Source organism: Stegastes partitus, unplaced genomic scaffold (assembly GCF_000690725.1).
Source record: "Stegastes partitus isolate 25-593 unplaced genomic scaffold, Stegastes_partitus-1.0.2 Scaffold70, whole genome shotgun sequence".
Lineage (NCBI taxonomy): Eukaryota > Metazoa > Chordata > Actinopteri > Pomacentridae > Stegastes > Stegastes partitus.
The window spans coordinates 435,694-452,027 of record NW_007577801.1 but is presented as its reverse complement, the minus strand read 5'-3'; the positions used below and the strand labels follow the sequence as shown (position 1 = coordinate 452,027).

Sequence of the window (16,334 nt, the reverse complement as noted above, 5' to 3'; positions counted from 1 at the left end):
AAGTGAAATGTCGCTGGTTGGGTGGCGATGCAGCCGAGAGGAGCGAGCCGAAGTCTGAGTCCGTAAATCGGATCAACTGTGAGCAAGACGCCGCTGACTACGCGGAGCGAATATCCAATATCCAACTTCAAACTAATTTCACCTCGGTCGTTTGGGGACAGTGTACTCAGGCTCCAGCGTTTCATTTAATTTCTGAACCCATCACCTTCTACCACACTAATGGGTCTCATGTCCATGGCAATAAAATCCACAATGGCATCCGTTATTTCCGTCTTTCTTTTCTTCGACACTGTTTTTTTTTTTTAAATGAAGGGTCTGCTGAGTGTATTTGGGGGTGGGGGTCGAGGCTGAAGACGTTGATGGCAGCGATGCCTGGGGATGCACCTACGGACAAATTATACTATTAGGCTCAGCAACCTAATGTCCTAAAGTTAATTTTATTCTCGGCCGGAGGCAGGAGGCCGAATATTCGGAGATCAGAATTGGTATTCTGACGCCGGCACTCCGAACGAATAGTCGGCTATTCGGCTATTCGGGTCCAGCCCAACCGGACAGTGAACGTCGCTAAAATTGCGGCGCTCGGTTGTGATTTGGACATACAACACCACTTTATTTAAATTGCTTTTAGTTACTGGATCCTGAAGAAACGCTCTCTCATCTGGTATGTACAGCAAAATGACAATAAACTTGATTTAATTTGATTTCTTAGCTACGCAATAAACTGTTAATTTGATGTGTTTGTACTATGCTGTTGCAGCACAAATCGCGGCTAGCGAGCGACGTAATTAATAGCTCGAGTAGTGTCCGAAATGATACTTTGCCGAGGTGCTCCCTATATAGTGATCACTACATAGTGCACTATATAGGGAGCACTATATAGTGCACTATGTAGTGATCACTGTATAGGGAGGAGGGAGTGAGTGGGTGATTTCGGACACAGCCAGTGAAGCGCGGTCAGCGCATGTCGATCTGGGCTGCCAATAAAGCTGCTGAACTGTCCTGCCGTTGTGGTGAGTTATTAGCTCGGAAGATAACAAAACATAACGCAAGCATAAAGTAATTGTAGACCAACAGGGACCTCACCTACACCAGGTACACCTGCAGCTTATGCTACTTACCTTACTTCACGCCTGACACATGCATTTGCAGGTGCAGCTCAAACCTCAGCACTTAGTAAGTTGTGTCAAAAGTCACAATATGACAAGAAGGTCGTTTTTCACCCACAGGAGCCATGGGACCTTGTCCTCCTGGATGACCCAGCTCAGAAAATGAACAAACTGGCTCCAAGATGGAAAGGGCCATTTGTCATTTTGAAGCGCATGACAAAGTAATGATAAAGTAATTGTAACCCGACTGACCCACGCCTGGAGACGAGTGAGCCACTCAACAGGGTTACAGTTACATCCCAAGTGGGAGGCCTGTATATGGTTTCTGATAGAAACAATGTGTCTGTATTGCATCATTTTGTAGGTACAGTGCAGTCAAAATGTATGACCCTGAGTTTGAACTTGAATTATCATCCAAGGTCATATGTAACATCACCAACAAAAAGCCCCAACATGGTTGCTTATCTGAGCCAAATATCATAAATCTACCTTCCATCTTTTTGAAGGTATACAGCATTTTTTAAGTGAGCTCTGACCTCTTGTGAAGCTATTTTTGCACTGACTGACCCCAAAAGCTAATCAGTTGAGAAGAGGCCATGGCTCACTTGTAAAATATCGTGTAGAACCACAGAGACTGTTCACACACACACACACACACACACACACACATACAGAGAGATTTGACTGATTACTATTATGGTTGCATTATTATATTCAACACAGCCCCTGAATGGGGACAACTATAATAGTGTATGGCCAGGAGCGATCATACCAGGGCTATGAGCAGCAAAGGGAAAAGGCTACAGAATAAAATATCTTGCTACTAGAGACAAGGATGATCTATGTAACAGACCAAGAACCACATGGTGGTGGACATTACAAGGCAACATTTTCAAATGAAACACACTAAAGTTAACACTATGAAACCACACTAATGTAGAAGTGACAGAATATGCAACACAGACTAAATCACTGGCCAGTGGAAGTAGCAATGTAACTCACACCGCGATCAGAGAGCACACTACAGGGAGACAAGACTAACTCTACTCAGCTGACAGCAGAGGTTGGGAGAGAGAGAGGAGTGATCACTACATCCATGTAGCTCTACCACTTTGGGCTGAATCTATGGCACAGTCATGTCCCCTCTGTAGAATATTAGGATTGGGAATAAAAAGAGCCTTGAAATGAAATGTGACATTATGAAGTTAATGTCTCCTAAAATAAATAAATGTGACAGCATGAAAAACATCCCCTGACATAAAAAAGTGACATTATAACATAAAAGTGTCCTGAATTAAATAAATGTGCCATTAGAAAATAAATGTTACTGCATTGTTACACTTATTATTATATATTTACTTCCTTGAGCTATTTATTTCTCAGCCACATTTATATTGAATAAAATAGCATTTGATACAAAATGGTCACAGCAGTGAGGATTCAGCAGTGAATAGATAATGGATGGATGTTTTTGGATTGTGGGAGGAAGCCAGAGAACCCAGAGAGAACCCAGGCTGCAAGGGGAGAACATGCAAACTCGACACAGAAAGATCCTGGGTGTCCTCACTGGGACGTGAACCGGCAACCTTCTTGCTACAAGGCAACGGTGCTAACCCCCAAGCCACCTTGCAGCCCATGATGAGAATGTGAGAAATAAAAATTCTGAAACTTTAAATGGGGCAAAGTCATCAAATTCAATCAAATCAGGCTCATCGACACCTCATTTCACCAAATTGCTGAGAATTCTGATGAGAAGTAACTGAAAATTCCAGGCTTTTATTGTTATTAGTTTTGAAATATATATATTAAAAAAGAAAACACCTATTTTGTGGGAAGTTGGTCAGGATAATAGTTTACTGGGGCTCAGTTACATTTCAATGGCCGGCAGGGACAACTACATCCCTCTGCTGATGGCCCTCTACTTTGTTTTATATGAGGGTTTGGTCTTCCATTCAGTCTACTCTGTCAAGATGGTAGTGGGAAAAATGATATAATCAAACATTGCTAGAGGCCAGGCTCAAAGGCTGATGTGGTTGTTATTGCTAATTATGTGGAGAAACTTTGACGTGTGCCAGCTGCCTTATTGTGCAATATTTACTGATTGTAGTGTGCACAGGTGTTCTAGAGAGATTTAATTCCCTCCCTGTCAACATTATCTGAGAAGTAAACTGTGAGGAGCTTAAGATGGGTGAATATGATATATGATAAAATAAAAATTTGTCACTTCTTACCCCTTTCATTTTCACTTTTTATACTTTTCATTTGCTGTGGGTGTAGTCATATGATAGCTTTCGCTTCCAAAGCCTCCACAGAGACTAACACTACTAAAGTATATCAGACACAAGCGATTTTTCCCAAGTACATTTACGCAAAACATGTGCAGGGTATCTTTAAAAACCCAGAAGTGATGCTACTTGTTTTTTTCCCCTTTATTTCTGTAAGACAGCAACAGGTTGTACAGAAATAAGGAGTCAGGGTTTTCAGAGGAGACCCCACAGCCTTCATTCACTGCATTACCAGAGTGTTTTACAACTAACTTTAAGGCTTCATATTGCCTCACTCCTTTTGAACTTTGAGTTCCAGACAAGCCAGTAGAGACCATAAGCTTATGAGTGAAAAAAAATTAATAAGATGACATAACAAGTGTTCTCATATCAAATATCATTTTGGGGAGTCACTTCACATGGCACTTTCATGTTGGCTTCATTTCAGACTTACAGCTATGTCCGATGGCGAGGTCCATCTTTCTGAAACAGTCTATGTTCTATAATCTGACTCACCAGCCTGCCATTTTCACCATGCATTTCAGAAACTTTCTTCGCCTCTTCCATTATCTACAAGTTATTGTTTTCAAAATCACCTCCACTAAGGGACAACAACCTCTGAACCTATACCTCTAACCTATATGTTGAAAATGGTTTTGCCAAGATGTGTTTTTTGCAATAAGACAGGCTTGCTTGGTTCTTTCAGTGAAATAGCCAAGGAGAGGACAGAGTTGCCTGAAAGGAGCAGTCCATGTAGCCTTATTCTTGTAGAACTACATCTGGTGAGTCAGACTGGACTATGCAAAACTTAAAGCCAAATTATGCTTTTCGCAAGGGTACACATGACATAAATTTCATTTTCCATCAAAATCCGTGAAGGTATGCACAGACCTCTCTGAGGATTACAAAGTACAGCCAAAAATTTGTGATCATGCAGACCGTCTGCAGGGCAAGCCTGCCAAATGTGAGGGGTAATGTGACCAGACTGCTGTAGACCTATTGTAGTATCAACAGAATCACATGTGCATTTGCAGTCTGCTTTAAAAATTTGCATTAGTCTGTGCACACAGATGCAAAAAGCATGAATTGTCCCTTAGTATGACTGACAGGATATAGAATAGAATGCCTTTATTGTCACTATACACAAGTACAATGAGATTAAGAGCAGCTCCTTCAGTGCCATACATAATAAAGTACAAAGACTATAGACTATACCTGCCAATTAAGCCTGTCAATGGCCATGCTTTTCTCATGGCTCTTTCCTTTCCCTCCACTATCTGTGTGTTACTGTTTCAAAAAAGTCCTTGCTACCAGAAACAGCAACCTCCAAAATAATTTCCCTGATATTCTGAGGAGATGCTGCTGTTGCCTCCTTTATTAAGCTTCAACCAAAATGATTGTGATTGGTTTAAAGAAATACAAGCAAGCCAAAGCATTTTTCTCCTGTAGCAGAATGATAATGAGGAGCAGCCAGTCCTTTCTGGGCTGCAGAATGGTCTATCTATGGAAGACTAGTGTGTCTATGAGCTGTTAATGAGTGCTGCTGTCTGTCTTAGCCCCTTGTAGAAAAGCTTCCTAATCTCAACGTGTCTTGTCCAGGTTAAGAAGGGTTACATTGGAAATAAAAAAGATAAACACGTCAAAGTGTGACTGAGGTGTTTCAAGACTGCACGCGTTCTTCGGGACATTTAGCATTTTATTGTGGAGGGCACACACGGAGGTGCGCATGTTGCTGTGACAGCGGATTTCCACACACTCCTGTCTCTGCCACGTCGAGCTCCGTGGGGACCCGCAGGTTCGTAACTAAAATTACTGCACTCTGTACCGTAACAAACCTGACAACTCGCAATCCAGCAGCAACAATTGAGGAGCGGGTCAGAGCAAAGTCTCTCGCCTGTGACTCCAGCTGAAACATAACTGAGCGCCAGGAGGGTTGAACCGAGGGCAGGGTTGTTACTCACGTTTCCTAAAGTTGGTGCGAGCTAACAGCGGCAGTAAGAGGCGCCGTCACATACAGGAGCGTAATGTTGACCAACTCCGTCAAAAGCGTATAATAAGGCATGAGAGAGACTGTGTACAGTTGTTTGTCTGACTGTCTGTCGGGTGTGTCAGGTATTGAGCTAGCTAACTCCTGCCCTCAGTCCGTGGTAAACTCTCGGACTTATTTGTGCCGTCTGTTTCTAATGTTACAGCCGGACATGACTTCACTGGGCTGAGCCACTCTTCAGCAACAGTGTCAGATGAAATGTTTTCTTACATTTTTCTTTTCTTTTCTTTTCTTTCTTTCTTTCTTTCTTTTTTTAAAAAAAATCTTTCGTTACTAGACTACAGGAAGTGTTCCTTGACTTAACAACCAAGGTAATCCTGGTGTCACATATCAGGAACTTCCTAGTTTCCTCAACCCTTTGGTTTCATTCCCTCCTATATGTTCAATTAATAGACACATGCTTTCTGCGGTTTCTCAGGAAACAGATGACGATCCAGTGCAATCTGCCTGTTTGGCATTTGGTGCAGTAAATATGAGTTGTATAGTTAGAGTCTTAGCTAGAGGTTAAATTTAACAAGCTTACACTGCATTAATATTTACAGGTATTCTGTTTGTAGTGAGTGATTATGCTCCTATACTTCCTGTCCAGCCCATAGGTCCAAAACTTTGGAAGTTTTGATGCTCATGGCTTATTTTTTATAACAATTGTTATGCTGCTACGCTTTAACACATGAACTCAGTTTAGTTTCAGTGATCAAAAATTTTCTAATTTGTGTGTCAGGGATTACAGTTGTACTCATAAGTGTCTACTTGTCAGGTATATTGAGCAGAGTAGTAAATTGAAATAATTTGAGACTTGATATGAGTGATTTTGCACAGAAATGTACTCACAACAGGCTGTAACTTTCAACACAAGTGCTTGGAATGTCAGTTTTTTGTGTGATCTATAACAAGCAACATAAGCAATATCAATCCTTTAAAAGTTTTTAATGTTAGTTTTTCTTTTCTTTTCTTTCTTTTTTTTCTTTTTTTTACAGCTAGAAGGCTTTACTTCAGTGAGTGTCTGGCTATTTAATTGAAACATTGAAAAAAAACCCTCATTACCATATTTAGTTTATTTGGATATAATAATTCTAGAATGATTGGGCTGATTTTGTAGCAGAGTGCATCTGCGTCAAACAGAAAAAATATACTTTTTTTTTTTAGAAGCTTAAAAAGTCATTTGGAACCCTTCTCATATGGGCTAACACTTGCAAATGAATCCAAAATGGTTTAGATTCATCACACAGAGCTTTGTGCTGCTGATTTTAATCGTCAAAGAAATTAGATGCATTGCTTGGATAGTGGCAACAATTGGAACTACAATTGACATTTTTTAATAAAAAAAAGTAAAAACTCAAATCAAATCTTTGCTGCTGTGCAAGCGTGACCTCTTTGACCCTAGAATCTCTTGAGTTATGTTCTGTTTGACAGACTTCTGTTGTAGATTGCCATGTAAAGTGAGAACTGATTTTTCTTTTTGTATCAATCAGCACAAAAAGTTGCAGCATGATGTGTTTGAGTTAATTTGCCTTACTCGTCATTGCGCTTCCTGTGATGTGACTATTGTGCATACACATATAGCAGTGTTGATGCTTAAAAAACACTATTGTACAGCCCTATTACAGACTTCATTGTTTCCAGAAATGATACAGGGACAATATTAACACTACCACCAGTTAGTTTGCCAATATTAGATTGTACAAGAGTAGCATGAAATGTCCTATGAGCTGCATGCTTTTGTGGTGTTGCCTGTTTGCATGCGTCTAGTTCTGTCCATGGGGCTGATGCAGCTGTCACGATGTCACCTTAGTGACTTTGTTTTGCACTAATAGCTGACGAAGGTCTTGGACTGTTTGTGTATAAACTGTAAAGTTTAATAATGGGGTGACACTACGAAACTTTAGCATACTTTGCCATTCTTTTGGATGATACTTTGGGGTCACAGTAATTAAAATTTACTGAAGAGAATTTTAATTGTCATTTGCAAATATACAGTACAAAAAGCACATCAATTCATGGATTCTTTTAACATTTAAATATTGACCTACTCAAAAATAAATCCATTGTTACGTTGAATAATCTGTTACAAAATAATAAAAAATAAACTTTGATTGTCAGTGCCCACCCATAAAAATTTTGTGCATGACCAGTTACTTTTCTTTGGTGCTAGGACTTGGCTTCATGCCTTTAAATTGCTTAGATGTCACTTTACACCTTTTGTAAAGGTGTAAAGCCAGTCCACAAGCTGGCAAGAAGTGATGACAAATGGTGAGGGAGAAGCATATCTAGTATTAATTGTTGACGAGATAATGATGCTGCAGAGAAAAGACTAGGCCACCAAGCAATACCTGCTGCTCTGCTTTTTATGCTAAGTACAGTCAGGTCCATAAATATTTGGACATTGACACAATTTTTAGCATTTCGGCCCTGTACACCATCACAGTGGTTTTGAAATGAAACAATCAAGACATGCTTTAAGTGCAGACTTTTAGCTTTAATTTGAGGGTATTTACATCCCAATCAGGTGAACGGTGTAGGAATTACAACACATTTAACTGTCCTCCAACTGGTGCTCTTCACCTTTTTAAGGGACCAAAAGTAATTGGACCAGTGGCTGTTCAGCTGTTCCATGGCCAGGTGTGGGCTATTCCCTCACTATTTCATTTACAAGGAGCAGATAAAAGGTCTAAAGTTCATTTCAAGTGTGGTATTTGTGTTTGGAATCTGATGAGGTCAACTTGCAATATGAAGTCCAAAGAGCTGTCACTATCAGTGAAGCAAGCCGTCATTAGGTTGAAAAATCTAAACACACCCATCAGAGAGATAAAAACATTTGGTGTGGCCAAATCAATTGTTTGGTACATTCTTTAAAAAAGAAGAAGAAAAGAATGCACTGGTGAGCTCAGCAATGCCAAATGACCAGGAATACCACGGACAACAAATGTGGTGGGTGACAGAAGAATTCAGGCCAGATCAAGAACACTCTTCAGGAGGAAGACGTATCTGTGTCAAAGTCAACAATTAAGAGAAGACGTCACCAGAGTGAATACAGAGGGTTCACCACAAGGTGTAAACTATTGATGAGCCTCAAAAACAGGAAGGCCCGATTAGAGTTTGCCAAAAACCATCTAAAAGTGCCTGTGCAGTTCTGGAACAACATCCTATGGACAGATGAGACAAAGATCAACTTGTACCAGAATGATGGGAAGAGTATGGAGAAGGAAAGGAACTGCTGAAGATCCAAAGCATACTTCCTCATCAGTTCAGCATGGTGGTGATAGTGTAATCGTGTGGGCTGCTAGTGGAACTAGTTCTCTTATATTTATTGATGATGTGACTGCTAAAAAAAAAAGCAGTAAGATGAATTCTGAAGTATTACGGGCATTATTGTCTGCTCACATTCAGCCAAATGCTTCAGAACTCATTGGATGGCGCTTTATGGTGCAGATGGACAATGACCTGAAGCATAAAGCGATAGCAACCAAAGAGTTATTTAAGGCAAAGAAGTGGAATGTTATGCAACGGCCAAGTCAATCACCTGACCTGAATCCAGTTGAGCATGCATTTCCCTTGCTGTATACAAAACTTAAGACAGCAACAGCAGAGGCCTGGCAGAGCATCATCAGGGACAAAACCCAGCGTCTGGTGATATCTATGGGTTAAAGACTTCACGCTGTCATTGACTACAAAGGATTTGCAACCAAATATTAAAAGTAATAATTTGATTTATGATTATGTTAGTTTGTCTAGTTACTTTTGGTCCCTTAAACAGTTGGAGGACAGTTAAATGTGTTGTAATTCCTACACCGTTCACCTGATTTGGATGTAAATACTCAAATTAAAGCTAAAAATCTGCACTTAAAGCACGTCTTGATTGTTTCATTTCAAATCCATTCTGGTAGCGTACAGAGCCGAAATGCAGAAAATTCTGTCAATGATCTGCGGACTTGGTTTACCTCACGCCACGCAGGTCTATGCTGGTATAGGAATATCCATCTCCACTCATCCTTTCATTGCTCGTTGCCGTTCAAGCATGTCAGCTCACCTTCAGTTCTGCTCAAACACTGTAAAACTGCTCTACATTACACAATGGAAAATTGTAATATTGGAGTTATTCAGCCATAGATGTGGTTAGCATCGTTGCCTCGCAGCTAGAAGGTCCCTGGTTCGGGTCCTGGTGAGGACACCCGGGATCTTTCTGTGTGGAGTTTGCATGTTCTCCCTGTGCAGTGTGGGTTCTCTCTGGGTTCTCCTGCTTCCTCCCACAGTCCAAAAACATGTTGAGGTTAACTGGTGATTCTAAATTGTCTGTAGGTGTGAATGTGAGTGTGGTTGATTGTCTGTCTCGAAGTGTAGCCCTGCGATAGACTGGCGACCTGTCCAGGGTGTCCCCTTCCTTCACCTTAAGTCAGCTGGGATAGGCTCCAGCTGCAAACCTTGTGAGGATTAAGCGGTGTATAGGTAATGGATGGATGGATGTTCAAACCAGAAACCAATTCTGAAGACAGGATTGGTTCCTGAGGTTTGTTATGTATGAAACCCTGAAAGTCTGAATCAGTGCTTTGAAGACTGTTATCGGTACATTGCAGTTCAAGGTGGAAATGCAGTGTACCCTGATTTTGACTGCTTATTTTGGTCATGATGTGTCTTGTAGCAAAAACACCATATAGACATTTTACAAGAAAAAAAAAGGAGCGGGTCTTTAGCAGATGATTCATTATCTCTAAACAATGTGCTTTATGATTAGCTAAAAAGACCAATGAGTCCCCTGTCCTTTTTACTTAACCTGATCAGACTTAAGGGAACAACACATTAATTCATGAGGAGAGGGTAAGGGGTTGTGCAACAAATTGGAATGTACTTGTGGGGAAGTAGTGCATGTTGAGGGAACTACTATATATAATAAATATTATATTATAAATAGTTGATTACATACTTATTTATATCCTTTGATTGACATACACATTGATGCTGATTTGTCTGTCCTCGCACAACAAGCATTTCAGGCTTATTTACCTCTGTTTAACCTCTAATAAAAATCTGAGGAGAAATCTGGTCTAGGAGCTTGGTTGGACTGAATAGAATAGAATAGAATGCTTTTATTGTCATCATACACAAGGTACAACGAAACGGTATGTTGGACCCAGATTATTTAGTTATGTGAAAGGTTTCAAGATTCCGTTTGAAACCTCCTGAGTTGCTTACAGTATTATTTACTTAGGTGCGACACCACAGCCTCCATTTTATTTACCTCTGTTTCCCCATGACATCACGTAAGCAGGTGCTCTGCTCCCTGATTTCTCCCTCTCGGGAAATAATCTTAAGAATTTCCTGTAGTGTGTGATATGCCATTATTTTTAATTCTAGTCTTGTATGCATTTCTGAGATTAGAGAGAATATCTGTGAAATTTCTCCCTATGTGATGCAACCCAATTTCAAAATCTGTAATGATTTTAGAACTCCTGTGGTGTGACCCCAGCCTTAGTTAAAATGGAACATCAGTTACCCTCCAATGATCTGTCGTAGTTCAGTAAAATGGGATCATATGTAAAGCCTCACCACATAACCAAAAGATACTACAAATTACAGCGAGTCTTAATCCCCTTTCTTGTTGACCCTGTGCTTACCCTTGATCTCTTTGTCCTCTACTACATGTTTTAAGCAACTGCTACTGTGAGACCACTAGATTGTGTTTTAACAATACATGGTAGATCTCTGTTAAGACTGCTACTTTCAGAGAAGTTTGTCTCATTCCTCAGTTTACAGCAAATGTTGGGTGGCACACTTCTAAAAAGTTTTTGCATGTTGCATTATACTGAATCATATGGAATGTTGGATGCAATGTGTGATGGTCAGTCTTAATCATGACAAGGTTTGTGATGCAACCTTTGGAGGACCACTGTTAGCTGATTCTATCCAGTGGAGTCACTTTACTCAGCTAACAAGAATCTCACTGAGACTGTGATCAAAGTACCTTTTACTCTGTTTATACAAAAATGTTTTATTCATGAGTTGAAGTTTATGATAATTTTCAGTACAAAATCAGCTTTATATGTAACCAGCTCTGGGTACATTCATTGTAATGTAATTCAGTGTAATGTCATGCTAGGGAAATTTAGAAACTCATTTGTTTACACAGAGAGCTGTTTAATCAGCTTTAAGTGAGCTAGGTGTATTCTTCAAAGTGTGATAAAAATGTATCTTTTTTTATTTTTTTTTGGTAATTGTCATGACTAACAGAGTGGATTTTATAATGTGTTAATGTCCAGTATGGACAGGAGGACTGATTGGAATGCAAACATAGACACCTGGTAATGGTTTTAAGACAGGGAATAATAGTGAACTTACATTTTCAATGCAGTATTGATTTTCTGTTCTTAGCTTGGCAGTTTACTTAGATGCACTGCTACATTTTTTTTGGTGTGATTTTGCTTATCATATGTTGCTTATATCCTGGGCTGCAAGGTGGCGCAGTTGTTAGCACTGTTGCCTCGCAGCAAGAAAGTCACCGTTTCGCGTCCTGGTTGAGGCACCGGGATCTTTCTGCGTGGAGTTTGCATGTTCTCCCCGTGCAGCGTGGGTTCTCTCCGGGTTCTCCAGCTTCTTCCCACAAGTCCAAAAACATGTTGAGCTTAATTAGGATTCTAAATTGTCCATAGGTGTGAATGTGAGTGTGCTTGGTTGTCTGTCTCTAACTGTGGCCCTGCGATAGACTGGCGACCTGTCCAGGGTGTCCCCTGCCTTCACCCTGAGTCAGCTGAGATAGGCTCCAGCCCCCCCACAACCCTAGTGAGGATGAAGCAGTTCATAGATAATGGATGGATGGATGGATGCTTATATCCTAAGTTTTGGCTGTGACAAACTCCTCTTGTTTCCACAGCTATCTCTGGGCCTGTATGGAGGCCTGTTTAAGGTTGAGCATCCTCTACTCTGCCATACATTGTAACATCATCTCCTTTATCGGCTGAGACTCTCCGGTTTTACTCAAGCAAAACATTTCCCTTACTTGTATCTTTTTTCCGTCCCATTGACAAAATGAAGTAAGAGGATTCAGGAAAACCTAAGATATAATAGATATAAGACGTCCTACCTCTAAACTATCATCTGAGGATATGTCAGTTTCTCACGGGGAAAACAAATTTACATCACCCCTCTGTAGTGCATTTTCATGGTTTCATTCATTTCAATTTTTGAATTTTTTCTGTAGCCCAATTGTTTTTTTTTTTTACAAAGTACAAGATTGGAAAAAACATTAAATATCAAAATGGTTTCTCCCACACACACAAATATTTTGTCATTTTAACTATAGGTGAATCAGAAAAACAAATTAGGAGTCGTAGTCTTGAATTCAGTTATTTTTCTGTGCACTAAAAAATTAAATGTTCTTGATGTTATTATAGTATCAGAGCTACCTGATCAGCTGCAGTGTCCAATCACCAACTAATGTTTAATGTATGTGTCACAGTCGTAAAAGACTTCTGTGAGGGCTCTGCATTTTTGCTTATGTCTCCCTCGAGATCTCACCTGCTCCTCGCTTCTGTGAAAAGAAACAGAAGGCCTGGACTTCCAGTTCCCTGGTGCAAAATGAATCCTTCTACCCCTGGATTCACCTTTTGTGACTAAAACACAATTTGGAGGCATTAAAAAATACTAATAATAACAACTCCCATTCATTAGGAAGTTTACGAGTGTGTTATTAGTCTGACCTGGAACACTAATTAATTAAAAACATATTGAAAAAGTAGAAATGATACAGGAGAATCATTTTAAAATGTTTTTGCAGTGACGTTCATGTCTGTTTGAGGAAGTTCACGGTAAAGTGTCTACAACATGACTTGTCTCATGATTGTGTACTTCTGTCTCTGTCAGGTTCCTGTGAGCACAGTGAAGACATTATGAGGCAGCTCAAAGGAAAACCCAAGAAAGAAACGTCTAAGGACAAGAAGGAGCGGAAGCAGGCCATGCAGGAAGCCCGACAGCAGGTGGCTACTGTGGTGCTGCCCACACTGGCTGTAGTCGTCCTGATTATCGTTGTTTTTGTCTATGTGGCCACCAGGCCTGGTGCTATAGTAGACATTTAAGTTGTACTAAAGAGACATGAACTTCAAAAACTGACTGGGGTTTGACAAATGGCCTGTGGCTTTACCCAAAGGATTACCCCCATCATGTGACAGCAGTCCCTCAGTAGGCCAGTGACAGGTCTACATTTGTCTTAAAGAAAGCCTCCAAAGTGCGTGCGTTCGCTTTAAGCAGGATTCCAGCAGCAAAAAGAAGAAACTGTTGCTCCTTGATGCCTTTTGATGAATGAGGACAACATCATAGCGAGTGGATTCATCTTGATGTCTTACAAAATTATGCAATATCTTACATACCAAAGGACTCACACAAACCTTGCCAAGTTTGACCAGAGGTGTTAAAAATATGTAAATGGATGAATGGTCACAGACAGTTTTCCAAGTCGATGCCATTGTAAATTTGTGAAGTCAATGCAATATGATCCCGGGGTCAGACATGTACCACTCTTTGGGCAGAGCTCACACCTACAGTATCTGTATAAATGATATGTCTATGAAGTGGCTGACTTCTTGGAACAGCTGAATCTTAATGAATGTTGTTGCAGAATATGTTATCTCAAGTCTAGTAGGTTCAAGCACACTCGGATTTCTCTTTTTTCCATGTCTATGTTGGCCTCTTTGTTTTCATTAAGTTATTGACAACCACCACTGACCTTTGGGTTACTCATAACATCTCTGCAGATACAATAAGGTGCCTTAACAGATTTGCAACTGTATTATTGCAGTTCAATAAAAGATTTTTAACAAAAACAAACAACTTTGAGTTTGGTTAGTATTTTTATATTCTTAAGTACTGCATTTTTTCTGTATTTTTTCCTTGTCGTGCAGTCAAACAGAAGTGTGTCAAAGGTCAATAAAAATGTACCTTATACAATCTGACTGTACTGACATTTGACCTTTTTCTGACTGAAAATTGTTTTAAATCTGAAATTGATCTTAAGCACCATCCGAATGGAAATTGGTGTTTTTGTCACTGCAGCCCTTTTGCTCACATTTATGCAGGGTCTAGTTTATATTGTGAACGTAGGATTAACTACCAGGACAAGTGTTTTAATTATACACACAGGGGTTTTTATAATTTCTATGTTAAGTCTTGTATAGGCTGGACAAGCACAGCTGGTATTTAGATTCTATTCAGTATTGTACTTATACCCTACTTCTGCTGAGCAGATCCCCTAGCCTACAAATCTTTAAAAACAGCCGACAGATTCCTTTTTAAAAAGATTTCCTAAAAGAGCTCGTCACTTTATTTATTTATTTATTAAATCAGATGTTATTCAATCAGGAGTATTTGTTTTGGACCATTACATTCAGTGATGGTCAACAAAGAACGGTGGCACTCTATGAAATAAGACATATTATGCTGTACTTCCTGTTGACCAGTTTAATTGTTCTCAGTGTCAAATATAGGCATCATATTGTGTCTTCAGAAAATTCTGCAATTCTGCCATTTGCTTAAAATTACTCATTGCAACATGTCATACTTGATAGATATTAAACTGCTAGTGAAATGACATGTCAGTGACCCCACAAAGTGATGATGTAACTAATTTTGTCATTTACTGCTCAAAGTGAAACATTAGTCAAAATGTTAATGTTATGTAAGTATCAAATAGTGAATGTGGCAACAACAGAGTATTTTCACACACCCTGTGCCCTTGCTTAATTTCTGTCAAAGTGTAACTTACAAACTACAGCTGGTAAAACCTCTGTATCCCATGATCTAAATGATTTCAGAGGCTGTGTCCTTCTGTTTCTTCAATGCTACTGTTGTTTTCCGTCTCCACTCTCAGTGAATCTTGGCTGTAGACCCACAGCCATTATATGTGCAATTTCCAGATGATGATGATATTCAGTCAGAATTATCTACTTAAATGTGTTTAATCACAAAAAAATAAAATGGATTAGTTTTCTTTCATCTGGGTTTTAACCAGCTGAGACCTTTTATAGAGAGTTTGCAAATTCTCCTCATGTCTGCGTGAGTGGCCTTCAGGTGCTCTGGCTTTCTCCTACAGTCCAAACATTTGCACTGTAGGTCAACTGGTGATTCTAAATTGTCTGTGGGTGTGTGTGAGTGTGCATGGTTGTCTATTTCTACTTAATGGACTGGAGATATGTCCCCCACTGACAGCTGGGATAAGCTCAAGTTCTCTAGGATAAAACATATATAGCTGATGGATGGATGGTGTTGTCTCATCTTTATGGATTTAGAAACACTATAGGTGACACTTTTTGTTGTCCAAACAACCTTTTAGTTAATTTTAGTTGTAAATCGTAAGTGTCCAAATTGTGTGCATTTTTGCACGATGCTCAAACTTCTAAACGGACTAAGAATTGTTAATGAAGCAACAAAATCCATTGTTAATACTGAAAAAACTCTGATAGGCCCGAGTACTTGCCGCATGCGCTCTCAGTAGGCTGCAAAGTTCGCAGTTTTCTAAATTGAGACAGGAAAAATGATAATAATATTTCAAAATAAAACAAATAAAGCGGTCGAAAACTGATGCAGTTGGTTGTTGTAGATCATCTTACCACAATTGTAGAGTTATTCTTGCAGAATATTTGTCGCTCTACTTTAAACTTTTAATGGCCTGAAAAGAAAATGTAATTTCTTTGTTTCTAAACTAAACAAGGGGCAACGACAAATGACGAACGGCAAATCAAATGAACAGGGGAATTTCAACTTTCTATAAGAAATTGTAGACCTGGCCTTTCAAGTGCTTTTTATGTTTCATTTTGTTATATTATCGTCACATGTATGTTTTATTGTATTGGAAAAAAACTCTTAGACATCAGCCGTTACTTTGAAGGCTTTGCCTGGCAGTGATGTTTGCTTGCTGCCACCTTGACGCTACAACGC

The 16,334-nt window shown here is 39.7% G+C and overlaps 1 long non-coding RNA gene across 1 annotated transcript in view; it reads left to right on the top strand.

Moving 5' to 3' along the window:
• The window catches only part of LOC103353407 (uncharacterized), a 29,675-nt gene extending 16,377 nt beyond the window's left edge, over positions 1–13,298 (top strand). Inside the window, exons 3-4 of the long non-coding RNA XR_520001.1 lie at positions 5,112–5,165; positions 13,269–13,298. This is a non-coding gene — a long non-coding RNA (uncharacterized LOC103353407). The remainder of the gene's footprint in view (positions 1–5,111; positions 5,166–13,268) is intronic.
• The last annotated feature ends 3,036 nt before the right edge of the window (positions 13,299–16,334 follow it).